The sequence below is a fragment of the Chaetura pelagica genome, unplaced genomic scaffold (genome assembly GCF_000747805.2).
Source record: "Chaetura pelagica isolate M959 unplaced genomic scaffold, ChaPel_1.0 scaffold101, whole genome shotgun sequence".
NCBI lineage: Eukaryota > Metazoa > Chordata > Aves > Apodiformes > Apodidae > Chaetura > Chaetura pelagica.
This window is the reverse complement of record NW_009952564.1, coordinates 7,014,424-7,029,489: the sequence shown is the minus strand read 5'-3', so window position 1 is coordinate 7,029,489 and position 15,066 is coordinate 7,014,424.

Sequence of the window (15,066 nt, the reverse complement as noted above, 5' to 3'; positions counted from 1 at the left end):
AGGGAAAAGTAACCTTAGGAAAATAAAACAAACATAAGGATAAATAGCCTTATCAGACTCGTCACGGACTACCTCTTAAAATGGTGTATTTTAGGCTGCTGTATTCCCATTCCCTGAAAGTTGTCATATTTACATACACTTTTTAATTTAGGCAGGAGAAGCAGACATTCAACTTCATTGTTTTGTCTTGAGTCATAAGAAGTCTCCTTGGAAGAGCAGCCTTCACTTAGGTGCAGTCCAGACACCCTGTTCATCCCATAGCTAGGCTTATTAAATCTTACAGACTGCCCCTATCTGCAGGCATTTTAGCAGCAACTGGAGGTGGGGTTGCAATAATACAGAAACCCCAGCTATCTTTTGAAGTTGAATTTCCTTGGAGGAATGTGTCTTCACCTGGCTGTCAGTCTCTTGGTATCAAACACAGCCTTTGAAGGGTTCAGCTGAAGCGTCCACCACAGATACCTTTGCTGTCTTCATGCTTCAACAACGCCTGAAAGGAAAGGATGGGAAGTAGCCCAGCAGTTATACTCTTTGTGAATCCTTTCGAGGATGACCTGGGCTTGAAACAGAAGTAGCCCAGCAGTTATACTCTTTGTGAATCCATCCTTTCGAGGATGACCTGAGCTTGAAACAGGGTGGTGGCTGTAGAGCCTCAAACCTGGCAGCTGTATTCATAATCCATGGTCAACCCACCACATGTGCAGCTGATCCCGTGGATTGTGCAGGGCATGGTGGCACAGCACAGACCACTGCTATCATCTGGTTGACAAGGCTTCTCAGAGCAATTGCAGAAGTCAGAAGCAATTGTTTTGAACTATTTGCTTTGTCAGTGAAGTACTGTTTGAGCTGATCTGAGGGACAAGTGCATGCTCTGACTTCCCCCTTTCACTAACAGTTCCTTAACCACGCAGTATTGCCCAGTGGTGCTGGGCTTCTGAGCAGGGTGATGTGCCCCTTCCTTAATGATGTTTGCAGTGATGAGTGCTGTCCTGGTTTGAGCCAGGATGACGCCAATTTTCTTTGTATTGATTTTTTTTTTCCTTCAATGAGCTCTCTTTTAAACAGCACACTTGCTGCAAGTAACAGCAAGTTTTTTGGCTAGTGGACTGGTAACACCCAAATGTCTATAGATACTGCCAAGAGACCAAAGACACTTTGCTCTACTTGTCAGATTTGCTACTTTGGACATTAAAGGAGCAGATCAGTTGTATCTACCCTCCTCCTGTAGGGAGGAGTGGACTAGATAAAATTGGTAAAATTGGTGAACCAAAGTATTCCTGCCATGTATTCATGGAAGTCAAGCCCCTTCTCTTTTGCTTTCTCTTCCATCCATGGCCAGCATGCAGAGAGGACTCCATCTATCCATCACCACAGATCCCTAGGCTTGTGCATTCCTGACCCTCATAACCCTCTCCTCAGCTCCTGTCTGCTCTGCTGCTCTCTCTGGCAGCTCCAGGACATTTCAGAGCTGCTCACAGCTCAGATGATGCCCTAGGAGTTGCTGGGGGTGGGGGAGGTGGTAGAGTTTTGCACATTCCTGAACACATCTGTATATAATTGGACATACTTCTTTTATCATTAGTATTTAATTAAAGCTGTCTAGTTTAGTTTTCAATCCGGAAAGCCTCTCTCCTTATTGTCTCTCTCCTTTCCCCACCTGGGTGGAAGGGGGAGGGGATCAAGAGCATTATTGTCACTGGTTTAATTGCCAATCTTAAACCATGGCGAGTATTCATATGCCAAAGAAAACCCCAAAGGTAACAGATAAAGACAAGCATCAACCACAGATGAAGCCCTAAGTGAGGTGGCCTGCAGGCATCCTCACAATGATGCTGTGCTCTCTCTTCCTTGTTGACCCATCTGCAGATCATGATGGAAGCTGGTTTTGGTCAGGAGGTATCTAACAAGTAATGAAGAATTGGCAGCAGGCTCAGGGCTCACATTCACTCCATTTCAACTGCAGGCAACCTCCAAATAAAGGGCTGTGACAACCAGGCAAAGGCTGTTTGAAGAGCTTGTTCAACAAAATGATTTTCCATTGGCAGAAGTAATATGGTAAAACTTTTCAGTGGAAGAAATAATAAATACAGAGCTCCATTGTGTTCCATCACAACTGACACAAGGCTCATATGATTAATGATTAATGCCAGTCCAGTAAAGCCCTCCCAAATATGCCTTACAAAGAAGAAGGAAGGCAGAGGGTTTAGGACTTCAGCTGAGGTACCTGAATTAATTTAAATATGATTGTATCTCACATGCTTGGTCTTAATTGTCTCCTGAAAATTCAATACCTGCATTCATGCTCCTGGGCTCCGGGGATTCCAGAGCACCACACTGTCCCCACTGAAAGGAAATGAAAAATCGGCTGATGCTAACCAGACCCCTTCAGCAACTTTACCCATTTAAGTGCTGTATCCTGCAGAGTGATTAATGATTTTTTTCCTTTTACATCTAACAGCAAAGAAAGAAGGAAAGAAAGAACGTGTACTGTCGTTCACCTTCTAGCCAACAGACTACAAAGGCATAGTTAGCCAGGATATGTGCTTTCCTCCTATGTGTGATTTATTTTTTGTAGGTATCTGACGTTGCCTCTTCCTTGTATGTGGTTGGAGTAGCCTGCAGCATCTTATCAAGAAAACGTTTGGCTTGTTTTTGTATATAGCTAGCATTCTGCTTTCTTTGGGCTTTTTAAAAACTGCAACCTGAACCTGTTCACCAGCCCTTTATTAACATGTGTTTTATGGTACAGGTGTAATAATTAATCCAAATGGTTAGCAGATGTGGCTGTCTATCTGTGGGCATATCAGTTCCTACACACCACTCCTTAATCAAGCAGTGCCCAAGCAATGCCAAAGTAAATGAAAGAAAATAAATTCCACCAAGATATTTATGAGGGCCACCTGGACAAAGAAATATCTTGGCCTTTGCCTGTCCCCTGCTCCAGGTGGCTACAAAAGACTGAAGTCCCTCACTAAATACTGGTCAAATCAATCTTACAGGGAGCTGAAAATGAAAGGCTGTGCTTGGCTCCCTTGTTTAACAATAATGAAATTTTGTACATGTGCTTTAAGGAAGCCTGCCCACTTCACCTTATTTATTTGAAATTGCCTTTCTTTTTACTGGTGCCAGCACCTGCTGGACTTCACATAGTTCAGGCTCCTGCTTCCTGCCTCTGTTTCTGGCAAAAAAAAAAAAAAAAGCTAAGGATCTTCTTTGAGTTATCAGCTGGACTCCGGGTGTTGCTTTGCACATCATGAAGGGAGATGCCAGATTTTCATACTCCTGTCATTCCCACATCTCTTTTTCCAATTATTTATAATCTTCACGTGGGTCATTACTGGCAGATTTTCAGCACTTTCAGCTTCTGCTGGGATTAAAGTCTTTACCTGTGAAGGAGTAGTTGTTCTAGCTTGCCCCAGGGGGAGCACATCCTGGTGGAAGCTGCAACCTCAGCCTTCCTACAACATCAAACGCACCTCCAACCACCTAAGAAGGTTCCATGCATCTGTTGTGTCACATCCAGCTTTTCCTCCCAGGGGAACAACCACCCTGAGGACACTGTGGATAGAAAACTAGGTCTTCCCTGGGGTGGGCAGAAGTTCTGCTAAAAGATGAAGCTTCTGAAGAATGGGTGTTGAATACTCCTTACATCCATGGCCATTGAATTCTCAGTGAATGAGAAGCATTCAACACTGGAAGCAAGCTGTGCACAACAGAAGAAATAATCTGAATACCTTATGGCTATAAATCCATTTTCTTCACAAAACAAAAAAAGTGAGTATCAATGCAGGTAGTTCTTTTATGGTCACAGCTTAGTGCTTAACAACCATGATGCCAGGCTGCATAGGTAAAAGAAAAGTAAGATACCAATAAAACATATAACAGCTGTTTACCTTGCTATTTTGACATGTAAGCTTATTTCCTAGTTAAACAAAGATAGGAGAAAATTTCCCTTAGGTTGTTGGTGGTGTATTTGGCAAATGTTGCCTAATAAGCCTGTGTATTGACTTCTGCCATGGATGAAAAAGCAAAACAGGTGGATCATTGGAATGAAACTTAATGCACTGATTATCCTGGCACAGTTGAAATATTTATTGAAAACTGTCACACAAACACAAGGGGAATCAAGACCCTTTTCAAACTGAACTATTACTACTTAAATTTCGCCACTATTCAGTCATGCTAGAGAGAAATTACTGAACATAACCATGTACATGATTCATGATTAAATCTGAGACCTATTAGCTATCAGCTTTCCATTCACCATTCTAAAACTCCATGCCAAGAAGTGTCACAGTCTGCTTAGAACAGCAGTGGGGCCAAGCTCAACCGAATGTCAGCAGCAGCAAAGAGTTCCTGAACTGTGCTGATTTCATAACATATCTCCCCATATTTTCATCCCCCCTACACAAGGTCTGAATGTTGGAACAAATTGTGATCAATTACATGGGGGTGCCCAATATCCCTAGGAGTCCAGACTCTCCACTTTTCACCTTAAAGAGTTTTCGGAATATGAACGTGCACAGAAGTGTGTTAAATGGATTATTTTACCATTATTTTAACTTGTTTGTTTGCAACCTGAGAACATCCCGAAGTAAGCACCTGGGAAGTTTCAGCTGGCAAAATTCAGAGGTTCTTCAGTTATGGAGGCACAAAACCAGCATCTTTTTAGAACAAGTGCATAAAAAACAATTTTTAAAAAAGCCATACATGGTGTAACTTGAAGAATGAAGCTTTTCTTGTGGCTTCCAAAAATACCCACTTCTGCACTGAGACTAATGCCTGTGACAGTTTAGCCAAAACAGGGTCAAAGCAGGTGGTTTAAGATTAAAGTCCCACATCAAATTAACTATGATATTTGATATCTGGTAAATACTCTCCAGGGCAAGTTGAATAAGAGATCTTCTTATACGCAACAGATTGGAGTAAATAAAAAGTATAAGGCAAACAAAACATCCACTTTGTAATGAAGTACTCCCTGCACAGCCCAGTCTCAAGGGAAGAAAAAGAAAGGGAAGACCAGCGGTCAGAAGAAATACTTTAGATGTGAAGGAAGCATGTGTCTGGCAGCTTCAGACATGCACATGAAAAGTAGACTGTTGGAACCAAAGGCTTTCTCCATATGTTGAACTCTGAGTCTCTCATTTCTTCCAGAAATGATTAGCTAAGGATATTTTCCACTTTTCAGTCAATAAGAAGAGAAAAGAAAATACTACAGGGAGATGTTGGATGTGCCACTGGGAAATGTTCATCTTCTTATCTCTCTCTGTGAGTATGTCTTCCAATCTTTCCTCTCCACCTGCCCAAAACCCTGGGCTGCTAAGCCAAGTTTCTAGGGAATTATAGTTTCCTGAGCCTTCCTGTTGATCGTTTATAATTACTGGCATGAGATTTACTTTTTTCTCTAGTTCTGTGGAACATCCTCAGGAATCTAAGATTTATTTAAAAGCTATGTTAGTGGCCCAGAAAATCCTTAACCAATTATTTTAAAACTCCTGGCTGCAGTGGATATTTGCTCTTTGGTATCCTAAGGGCTAAGCTTCTATGTTGGAGGTAAAATGCGTCGTACAAAAACAGTACTTGCAGAGTCTGTCCATTATGTTTCAATGGTAAAATACACACAAATTACACCACTTAATCAAAATTAGCATCTTCATTCGCTTCATAAAGCTATTAGTACTATCTCCCTTGCATGTCCTTGCACATCTAAAAAAGGGAGTATGGCTAAAGATGCAGCTGGGCACTGTGTGGCTCACTGTTTGCTCATGTATCTACCCATTCCATCATTTTCTGGCACCCTACTTTCACTGTTTTAGCTCTCCATTCATTCATATACATGATATTGACTTTGTAGACATGAAGAGGGTAATGGTTGACTCTCTGGTCACTGTATTCACCAAACAGGTAGGTACTTGAATGCCAGTACAGGTTTTCCAGATTGTGGAGGTTTGTGCTCTGCATGGAAGATGGAAATTATAAAAAAAAGCCCTCCTTGGCCAAAGGACCACAGTGAAGAGTCTCAAATATGAAAGGGAGAATTCTGGACTTTGAGACAAGGGTTGTAAACTCTGGCAATCTTTAAAAATCTTTTAAAAAAATCTTTAAAAATGTAAAATATGTGCATATCTTTGTAAAATCTTTCTGACAATATTGCTTATAAAGAGAAAGCGGCATGACTGAAATAATCAGATGCCTGTTAAAAACTGGTAGGCAAAACAGCGGAGGCTGAGACAGTCTCTGTAGTCAAAAGTTATTATGTTCAAAGTGGATTTATGTAAAATAGATCTTGTCCAGGTATCTTGAGATGTAGGGGAGATGAAGTTCTAAATACACTGCATAAGGATTAGCATGTCAATAAAATAGCCTTCAGTGTGGAATTTAATTTGGTGTCACTATGTGTTTGCACTCAGAAACTTAATGCATTATAACCTGAATGTTTTTAAAATGCATTGATAAATTGGAAAGCAATACTATAAATCTGGAATCTTTGTTAAACAGGTGTGTTTTATGTGGAGCAGCGCATGGGTCAGTTTTCAGAATTAAAATATTTACTGTTATTATCAAGGAAAAAAAATATGTGATTAATACTGACAAGAACTGAGTATGACACAAAGTATGGAGTGGAGAAAAAACAAAAGCAAAAAGAAGATAAAACAGTGATGAAGACCAGATTGCCTGGTGAAACAGATGCAAGCAACACATTAGGAAGCAAAGGCATTCATTTAAAAAAAGAAACTAGGCCATACTGACAGGATACACTGTATGTGTACTCTGGAGTGTGCTGGGGACCACAATGAATACACTATCAAATAGGAGCTCCCTGAGGACCTCCAGAAGGGGTTACAGAGGGGAGTTAGAAAGAGAAAAATGGATACAGGTGTGGCTCTTGGTGACAATGTGGTCATAACATTTACTGATGTCCACAATCCAAGCTGGATAATGAATAGTAGGAAAAGTCTCATGAGAGAATCAAGAGGAAAATTAAAAGGCTGGAAAACATACACTGGAGTAAAAGGCTCCAAAAGAGCTCAGTTTCTTAAAGAATGTTATAAAGATGACTGTCCATATCTGCCTATACTGAGAACATTGGTTTGGTTTGGTTTTTTAGCTCCTGGAGAAAGTTATGTCAGGATCCAATGTCTGGAAATACAAATATGGTAACTTCAGACCAAGAATAATAGGGCACACATGTTTTTTACCAGAGAAGGAGAGCTAATCATCAAAAGAACAAATCTGGTGGCTCTGCAAAGTTCTCTATCCCTGGCAATTTGAAAATTAAGATTGACTGTTTCTCTTAAAGATGTGCTTTCCTACCAAAAGGAAGTAATTCAGGGAAGAAGTGGTCTGGCCTGTGCTCTCCTGGAGGTCAGGATCGACGTGCAGGCTGCTCCCCTCTGGCTTTATAAGTCATGAATCAGTTCCTTAATTCTTTCATGGGGAGGTCTATGCTTTTGGGGTTTGTTTTTCCTTTTGAATTGAAATTAGACGTTATTGCATTTGCAGCATTAATTCTCCCAGACAACCAATAAATCAGACACATATTTTGCTTGGGATGCTTAGTTCACTTTAGCCACAAAAAGACTGAGGAGGAATTTGGAATGGAATATGTGTATTACAAAGGGTGGAAGAGATAGTTTTATGGACTGTGATGAGATTACCTCATCCAACATTGGCTTTCTTAGATGTCAAAACCCTATGTATTTGGAATTGTTTTTTCTCTATTTGTTGTTTGCTTATTTTCTTCCATTTGAGGCTAAACTTAAAAACAGGGAGAAAAGCCACAATGGAGCCAAAGCAGGATGAGTGGTTGTTTCTGCCTCGGAATTAGCCCAAGTTTTTTAACTCGAAGTGGGTTTAATCTAAAAACTCCAACCTCCCTGTGTCCACATGTTGAATCAATTGAAAAGCAACCAACAGGTAAATATCTCTAGCACAGCACTGCTAATAATGTAGCAGACCCTTTTGACCCCTCTTGTGAAAGCTTTTCTGTGGCCTCAGTTTTGGTGGATTCTTTTTGTTGAACTGTCAATACAAATGCAAGCAGCAGACACCTGCAAGAAGCTGATAACTTTACATACATCAACAAGGGGGAAAAGCAGAGGCAAACAGGTTTTATTTGGCTTTAACAGAACACCAGGGAAAAATACAGAAAGAGATTGACTGACAAGGGCTTCAGTACCAACCCGTCAGCTCGTAATGTGAGAAAGTGCTGGTAAAAGTATAAAAAGCCTGTGGCCCTTTCTGAAACTAGGACACTTTGCCTGAAATATTCTACTTTCTCCCCATTGTTTCCTATCCTCCTGTGTTGAGGTCTAACCACAGAACAAGGCGCCACTGACCCACACTGCCGTTCTGTATATCCATCTGGAACATGTCAAACACTGGCAGCCTGCCCCTATGCAAAGCCGTGAAAGGGAAGGAGGTAACCAGCACATATTTTTAAAACAAATACATTCTCCTGTGTGCCATGATTCTATCAGATTTTGCGTCATAAAAATATACAGGCTAGGGTCACCATGTGAATAAGGAACTTCCAAGAAACCTTGAGATATTAGAACAAGAGTGTCAGAAGAAGATATCAGAAGCTGAGAAGTTGACATGCTCCTCTTGCAGCGAAGAATCACTGCAGTAGGGTTGCTGGAGAGATGCTTTCTCAATTTAGACATAAAACACAACTCCTACCTACTTCTGGGCAAATACTACTACTTAATTATGTCTGTTTTTTTCACAGCAGACAAATCATGAAGAACTATGTTCCTATTACTTGAAAATGTCTAGTTCTAGAAGAAGTGGGTCCATTTTAGACAGGTATTTGATAAAATGTTAACACTAATTTTCAGTCAAATTTTACCTCTGATACCATCTCATCTTCTAATTTTACTCTGATAGGACTGGGGATTTTTCACTCTCTGCCCTACACTGTTAAAAAGGGATATCATGTTTCATAAAATACTTTCTAGAGCTTCCAACAATGGACAAGCATGTCCTTCAGGAGATACAGGCAGTAACTGTTTTGTCTAACACGTCATTTTATTTGTGTGTAGAATAAAATTTAGAGTGTGGCTGTTATATGTGTGTTATAGTGAGCACCTTCTATGATTCTGCTTTCCTTGAAGTCACTTGTTTTTACACATGCTTGAAAGTTATTGTATTTCAGTGTTTTTAAATGCTAAACTTTTATTTATGCTTCTATGCTGTCTTGTCTGCAAAAATAGAACCTAGAGTAGCTGGGAGAAAAAATACTTATTAATTTTAATATAATTTAATAGAATAACAGCTATTAAAAGCTGTTGGTTGTTGTTTCTAGAAAAGTATTTGTGCATTTATAAATGAGTACCACAGTTTAGAGATGCTTTGAGATATTGTTGTTGCTCTTAGCAGATTCAGTAGCTGCAGCACTTCTCCAAACCTAAATGGACAGTAAACTTAGGAGGAGTTTCTTCTCTGCTGCAGTAATTGTAAGACAGATTCTGAGCTTCTGTAAATTCATATACGATCAGCTTTATGTTAAAAAAATATTTAGGGAATTTTTCCCTATTTCTGCAACAAAATGGAGTCAGGCTGCCTGGGTTGATCCTTGGAATCTAAAAATCAATAGAATAAAAAACCTACTGATCACCAATGTTAATTATATGGAATAACATGTCAGGTCCAAAATCATATGGTAAATTACAGTTTGATTAACAGGTAAGCTCAGGATTTAGAGACACTTTCTCTAAAATAGTGACTTGTTACCTTACGTGCCTCACTTCAGCTTGATAACGGAAAAAAATGTTTCACGTACTTTTAGACTTTCTTGATTGTTTGAGTTGCCTCAATTGTTTCCCATTGCTACTACAATTCCCTTCCCTTGCCAGGCTTTACTATAATGTGAAAAGTCAGAGGTACCTAAGAAAGCAGAGAGATGCCTAAGATGCAGTGCATACACAGAGATTTAATGTATAAATATTGAGGAGCGGGATTTTGTCCTAGCAGATTACCAGAGGCACAGAAGGATATGTACTTAGGACAATTTAAAAATAATGTCAGCAATGACCCTAAGTGTCTTTTTAACCCCAGATCTTGGTTTTCATCAGTCCTACACAGTACAGAATAAACCTAGGGAGAGATGTTGAAAAGCTGGATAGGGAATGGGAAAAGCATGAGAACATCAGAAGAAATAAGGACTCTCTGAGCCAACCACACTTCACAGGTGCTCTCTATCTGTGGGAACATTTAAGGAAAAATATTGGTCTCTTAGCATTTTTTTCTACAGTTGCAAAAAAAGAAGTCTATTGTGAAAGAAGCTGAACTAGCATTCTATTTTATTCTAGCACCTGGTTTTAGGGGAGTTAGAATTAAAACTCATGAGTGTGTGAGAAAGCACTTTGAGATTCACAGGACCATGGTGGGCTTTGTGCCTTACATTTCTTTTTTCTTTTTTTTCTTTTTATTAAAGCAAAAAGGTATTGTAAAATGTCATTATACTATCAAAGACAGTGAAGTTATGACAATTCAAACTGTTGAGGTTTTACTCCACAGTGTTTTTTTTTATTCTTCAGCAACAGATCAAGCAACATACTGCACTGGGGTATTATGACTTGTTCTGTTTCTGTGAAGGAGAAAGAAATTTCTGAGCCCCCAAGGTTCAAACATGTATCACCTTCTCTTGTGGCTCTAAGTCCCTCCAAGATTTTACCTACCTAAATAAATGGGCTCATTATGTTGAGTTGCATTTGTTATCCAAATGACACCATTCTCCCTTACAACCATTGACTGTTGTTAAAAAACCAAAAAGCAGCAGAGGTTTGTATTTCCATGAAAGACACTGTATTATTTTCTCTTCCTCAGCATCCCACAAAATCATGTAAGTGGCAGAAAAGGTGAATTGAGAACTGTTACATAAGAACTGCAGATGCATATGATTAAGCTAGTAGAAAACAGTATTAAAACAGATAAAAGAAAGTACTTTCTAAAATTATAGATACTGATTTCTGGCATCTGTTGCCAGAGGAGTTTGTGGAGACAGACAGAATTCAGCATTTTGGCAAATTTATGGATAGCAGGTCCGTAAAATGAAATAAATGGATGAACAAGAGATGTAATCTCTGGCATCCTTAATCCAGCGACTGTGGGTCCTAAGGACCACAGGCAGTGTCAAGGTTTGTGTGTTACTCCAAAATTGTGTATCCTGTTGCCACTGCTGGGGACAGCTACAGGGTTAGATGAACCTCAGCTCTGACCCCAGAGGGCATCTATTACGTTTGCAAGAATTTTCTCCATCCAGACTGTGGTCCCAGGATTTATTTCATTCAACCTTTAATATGGAAACCTGAGATTTCTCTTTGCCTTTTCTTTGGTGTTACTGTGAACAACTTAATGTTTTATGTTCCCATTAAAGTGTGAGGGGAGTCTGAGAGGTGCCTGCTGGCAGCTGGATGGAGGAGACACAGAGAAGGAAGAGCCAGGACTCCCAAGGATGACCACTGGCTGCTGAAGTGCAGCTTCAGATGCTGGTTTGTTTTTTTTTTAGAATACTCTAACATTTCAGCTCACTGTATTTGTTCAGATTGCATCATGCCACTTTCCTCCGCTCTGCAGTAGAGTGAGGATGCCCTTTGGTTCTTCACATAACCCCGCTGGGCTTCAGCAACAGGAACACAGAGAGAGAAAGCAGAGCATCTTCCTTTTCCGCTCCTATGGACGTTACCTGAGCGGCCTCTGGCAGCAAAGAGAAGCACTTGCACCAGAAAACAGCCACAGCCTCTGCAGAGCCAGGTTCAGGTATCCTAGCCAGTCCATTTGTTTCCAGGGAATAGCCAGGCATGTTTCTAGCTAGAGTAGATGGGGCAAAGAGCTCGGGCGGGGAGCACTGGGCACTGCAGAAAGAAGATCAGAGATCATTACAAAAGCATTGCCTTCTGCCCGAAGACTGAGGGTACCTCCAAGCAGTGCAGCCAGGGCGGCCAAAGGACCTAAGACTACGTGAGGTTAGACCAAGGAGGAGCAGCAAAGGCTCCTCTGCTGCTTGCCAAGGTCTCTGATGCTTTTTGCTGTTCTGTGGCAGTTTTGGCCTACACATGAATGTCTCTGTAAGGGAGGGCTCTATTGGTTTTTCTTTCAGAATTTAATGGAGAAAGTGATATAATTTTCTACTTGTTAGAGTATTTTCTATTCTATTCCTCTTCTGTTTCAAATTTTTTACTTGCTAACTGCCATGTCACAGCTGTGAGGCAGGTCAGAGAAAAACTTCATAAATAGCCCCCATAGGGCAATTTTATGTTTGTGAAGACATTTGTTCTTTTTCACTGTTGCCATTCTCATAATTGAAAGGCAAATCTGAAAGTCTAACAGACTGGATAATATTACAATGTTCACATTAATTTCATTTCTATCATTTTTATGGCTTTGCACCTTATTGTTTGGCAGTAGTGGGAATAGATCAACTTTCCCTCAATTCTGAAAGCCGATTATCTCCTTCCTTCTTAAAAATAAGCAAAACCAATTGCATTTTCTTGGATAACCCAGCCATGTGGTCCAGTTTTCCTATAAGGCTCTCCTTGTTTAATTGTTTGTGCCTATTTATTTGCACAAGAGGCCAAATATTAGTTCTTTAGCACAAGCATGATGTGCTGAGTACAATCCATTCTTCTAAGACTGGGATCCTTTGTATCAATAACAGAGTTAAGGAAGGAAAGGAGAGCATCTGAAGAGAAATGAACAGGAGCTGCTCCTCTCTCATTTAGTCTTCTGCACCCACCTGAAGGAATGGATGTTGGAGTACTGTTCAAAGTATGTTTTTGTCCCGAGGAGCATCCGTGTAAAGAAAGCTCACGCAGATCTTTTTTTGTCTGTCAAAGCTGTACCTGCTCTGGTACCAAAACAGCCAAGAGAGCAGCACTCAGAGCCTGCTCCTCCAGAGGCAGCAGCCAAGTGGCTTTCTGAGATCTTGTTTGTGGCACCTCATCTGACCTCCAGCTGCACATGGGACTGCAGGTGTGTCTCTGAGGGTGTAGCTGCTGTGCTCTCCTAGGCACCCTGGTGCACAAGAGCTGATGAGCATGGGCTAGTAAAGCCTAGAATGCAGCCTTGAATGATGCATTTCCCCTTGGTGCTGAGTGATGGGATCCAGCAGCATCTGCAGCACTGTAGCCCCCAGAGACAATAGTAAGGTGTGCATGGTTGCAGGATGGGGAAAGAGGTCCTAGTTGTCCGTGCTGCAGCATTTGTGCTCAGGCTTTGGTCTGCTTTGCTCTGGAAGAGGTTTGCTGACCCTGTGACATGTAGCTCAGCATGCAGCACACCTTGTGGTGGAGGAAGGACCCGGGGACAAGGGGAAGCTTTGGAGCCATACAGTATGCTGCTTGGTGCAGCTTTGGCAGCCTGCACTTTCTCTTTTAACAATATGAATTAGTAGTTGTTATTAGCATAAAATCACCAGTTAAAACACTCTCAGCTCATTTTTTAACAGTGGAGCTAATTGCCCTTAAGTGCCTGAGCTGCAGCAAAACGAAATGGCACCTCTGTGCAGAAACCCCCAGTGTTTCCCTGGTACATCCATAACGACCTTTAAAATAAGCCATTACAATTCTGACATGGTACCAGCCTGACACCTTGGGCTGGGATTTAATTTTGAGTTATGGCAGCGTTAGGAAAACATATGATGTGGCCGTTTGTTTGCAGAAAGAAGGGGGGAAAGAAATCATAAAACCCTCCTTTTTTATGAGCTGTCGCTTGATTCGTTCCTGGAGCCCCAAGTAGCAAGCGTCTAAATCAATGCACACAGCTGTTCTTGCTTCTTGGAGCCCAGCAGGTGTACTACCCAATGTGCCTGCCATCTCCCCCCACTCACATAACAAATAATAACGTCTTACACACACCAGCCATCCATCACAGTTATGGCCAGCCCCGGAGAGGCTGCTGTTCTCAGAGTAGCATGGAGTTGTGTTGGGTTTTTTATTTATTTTTTTTTTTATTATTCCCCCCCCCCACCCCAAGCCTTTCTAATGTAGAAATACCCTGCCCGTGGATTATTAGTCACACTTTCTGGGCTCCTTTAATTGAATAACCTTTGGCTTTTGTGGCAAAGAAAAAAAGAAAAAGGAAAAATATACCCCTAAACCCCACACACCACAGTGTTTATTTGTGTTAAAAAACAATAGGCATATTGTGACTGGCGAAATCAATTAGTCTTCCTCTGCAGTAAGGGCCCACATCTGGTGTGATTTAAGTTAATGTAAGGGAAGGGCCACAGAGGCCCGAAGACCTTGAGTTCTCATTTCAGCAGGTGACAGAGAAGGCATAAAAGGCTAATATATACTACAAGTGCGGAGGCGAGGCTATAAATACTGGAAAGTTTGCTTAGGAGGTAAAACAAAGCTAACCAATAATGCAGAAATAAATACCTTCCTGAGACAGGCTGTCAGCTGGCGTGAGTGGAGGTGGGGAGGGGGGAGGCGGGATGGGGACAGGCTGGGAGGCACAGGGTGCTGGGCAGTGTGAGGGAGCTGAGTTTGCTGTTTGGCTTCGGATGTCTTCCTTCCATGGGGTTTTTGTTCAGTCGCTGTGTGGTTTCCCTCAGCCAGGGTCTAAGTGCCTCCTCAAGAGCCCTGGCTCTGCCCTCACGCCAAGCGTCACCCCCACAGGCTGCGTCTGACAGGGAAATTCCTGCCACCCGTCTCGATGCCTATTGCTTCAGTTGTCTGGTTCATTCAAGTGTGCTCCAGCGACAGAGCACTCCTCAAAAATGCCCCGTATGTCCCTCACTGAGAGGTAAATTTTTTTAGCAAACTGATTTTGCAGAGTAGGTAGGGTCCATAAGCCAATGGACTCACAAAGCCTGGTTTCCTATGGTTTGGTACTTTGCATCCCTACACTTTTTCTATTATTCTGCTGCTGCAAGAAGCCAGCTCCCTACCTCTTCCTTCACAGAACCTCCAGTTCTCCTGGCTTCTAGACCTTAACCTGTTCTCTCCATCTGACCTCAATATTCCCAGCTTCTTCCTATGCCTTTCCATTACTGAAAGCACTAATGTGGACCTTTCTCCACTACTTAGCTGTCAATTTAAAAAAAAAAAAAAAAAAGGA